Here is a 3,241-nt window from a genome sequence, read left to right as displayed (position 1 = left end):
AGGTTGACATCCAGTCATGCCAGCACCATTTGTTAAAGGTGCTTTTTTTTCTTCCATTTTATAACTTTAGCTACTTTGTCAAAAATCATATGTCCATAAGTTGTCGATTAATATCCAGGTCTTTGATTCAATTCCATTGGTCAATATTTCTGTTTTTATGCCAACACCAAGCTGATTTCATTACTGTATCTCTGTAATAGAATTTGATGTCAGAGATGTTAATGCCTCCATAAGTTCCTTTATTGTATAGGATTATTTTGGCTATCCTGGGTTTTTTGTTTTTCCGTATAAAGTTGACTATTGTTCTCTCAAGGTCTGTCAAGAATTTTGTTAGGATTTTGATGGGTGGGATACTAAACTGAACAGAGAACTCTCAACAGGCTCTCTGAATGCAGCTGACAATGGGTGCTGACTGAAAAGCCAATGATAATGGCACTGGGATTTGTCTCTACTGCATGTACTGGTTTTTTGGGATCCTAGTCTGTTTGGATGCACATCTTCCTTGCTCTTGGACTTCCCACAGGGCAGGGTACCCTGCCTTATCTTACGACTGCAAGGGTTGGGGGAACAGTGAGTGGGGGAGCAAGTTGCAATGGGAAAAGGGGAGGAAGTGGAAATTTTGAATGGCATTATATAAGGCAATATTTAAAAAAACAAGAAAAGAAAAGAAAAGAAAAGAGAAGAGAAGAGAAGAGAAGAGAAGAGAAGAGAAGAGAAGAGAAGAGAAGAAAAGAGAAGAAAAGAAAAGAAAAGAAAAGAAAAGGAAAGGAAAGAAAAGAAAAGAAAAGAAAGACTAATCTCCTCTCAATGTATTTAGACTGGGGAAGGCAATACAGAATGAGGAATGGGTTCCCAGGAGCCAGTAAAGTATAAGAGACAGTCCCTGATCCCATTATTAGGAGTCAAATTAATATATTTGATAAATTTTAGATTGAGGAAATTGTTTATAAATTATTTCTAATGACTGTTGCACAAAATATGGATATAGTATTGAGTTGTTTACCTTCCTTGTGGAATAACTTTCTTGATATATTTTAAGAGGCTGAATATTATTATTTGGCACTGTAAAATCAAAATTTTCTTTTCCTTATTCTTGCACAGGTATAATATAAAAGCATATTTTAATCAATCACTGTAAAAGAACATTCCTTATATCATAAAGAAGGCCAGGGAATTCAAGAATGCAAGATTAATGGCTGAATCACCTTATTTCTGGCTCTTAAAAATGTGACAACTCCCCATTATCAGCAATGTATTAATAAAAATAAAAGAAAAATATTTTAAATGACTTATTCTTCTACATGTTGATTATAGCTGTTCCTATAGCAATTTTTCTATGACTTTATTTTTTTCTGTTATATTAGGATATTGTTCCAACCACCAAGGTTTATGCATCTTGAAACACAGATTACATAAAATTCTGTCACTGCATTGCTAAAATTTAAATGAAATTTATATTCTTAAAAACTATACAGGAAGTAAGAGTTCATTGTATGGTTTAATTATATAGTTTAGCAAGGAGTCCTTACAGTGTTCTGTTGTCTTAATGTGACTCTGAGCATGTGAGCACAAGGTGTCTCTAGGTTTAAAATAATAAAATCATCCTGAAAAAGAGTGAGGAATAGGTAAGAAAGAATGCCAAAACTGTGAAATGTAATCATGTAGACATGGGACAGCCATTGCAGTCATGATCCCAAAGTTACCTACTCTGGGAGCCACACAAGAAAATCGTAAATAAGCAGTCAATCAGAGATCAGAGAGTACCAATATACTTCTACATCTCCATGCTAAACTGTGAGCCACTGGTGATTCTGGGACAGTGACAGGCATTTTCTTCAGTTGACAGCTACTGATGATAGCCTAGTGCCCAAGGGATAGTTGTAATCAATGGACACACAGATGACTATGGGTCATAGTAATGGATCAAAAAGAAAAACAAAAATAAAATACATGAATGGAGTTCTGTTTGTATGTGTGTTGTGTGAGTGTGATATTTTGTGAATGTAGAAAGGGATAGTAAGGGTGGGAAACAATAAGAGGTCACAGACTATATCAGATGTAATCGTCTTATTGCAGATATTGTCAAATAACATACTTAATAAAAGAGGGTGACAGTATGGTTGAAAATTAAATCTATGAACACATTGGAGATAATTTGTTCTGAAAAAGATACTGGAACCAACACATATGTACACATCAAAGTCTGGCCAGACATGAGCCATCCTTTCCTGTAATCATATGATTTCAGGAGGACATGATATAGATATTTGTTTTGTACTTTAGATAATTTATGTTATGACAACCTCTTTAACTTATTAGAATATACATACCAGCTGATTTTAACCATCAGCTTAAGAAAGGTTGGCATGATATTCAAAAAGTTGAATTCATATCTGTTTAGAAATGAACTAGCCTACCAGCTATTGTAAACATGGTTACATACAGTTTATTCAGTAAAGTAAGCATTACATCAAATGATATATAGTATGAATTATAATGAATATCATATTATCAAGTGTTTAATGATTACCTAACTGGCCTCGACAGTTATGTTACTTCATTAAATAATATAAAATCATGATCATGAAAATAATTTGTGAACTGAAAAAAGTATATTCAAATATTATAAACAGATTGGTTTTTAGAGAACAATAAATAGAAAATATTTAGTAGAACATGAACATATTCTGAATTTATATGAATAGTTAAGACTTGAAAAGTAAAAGAGATATAACAATATGAGATGACTAACATTATAATTTGATATTTTTAGAATTTAGAGTTCTAAGTGGATGCAATTTCACGAATGCCTTTAATATCTTCTGTTATAAAGACAGAGTTAGGATTAACATATAAGTTCATATTTTAAAATATGATACTATTGATAAGCAATTCAAAGAGAATGTTGCTAATAACAATCTTACTAAAGTTAAATAAATCTAAAAGTTAACAATTTAAGAAAGCAGCTTTGAGTTAATGTGATTGTTATTTTTGCAACATATCTTCTAATCTTTAATGTATACAAGTATATTTTGTAGAACTCATTCTATGTGTTAAACAGTAAGTATTACAATTTCAAATATCTTTTCAAATGGTTATCTTATTAACCATATACTAATTGCAAATTATAAATTCCTAGAACATGTTATTATAAAATTAAATTTACACTAAAATGTACATAATATCATGTGTATTCAATGGATTTGCTGATTAGAGAAGATGTCAAAAATTGTTCCAGAAC

Source organism: Microtus ochrogaster, unplaced genomic scaffold, assembly GCF_000317375.1.
Source record: "Microtus ochrogaster isolate Prairie Vole_2 unplaced genomic scaffold, MicOch1.0 UNK200, whole genome shotgun sequence".
Taxonomy (NCBI): Eukaryota; Metazoa; Chordata; class Mammalia; order Rodentia; family Cricetidae; genus Microtus; species Microtus ochrogaster.
This window is presented reverse-complemented; position numbering follows the sequence as displayed.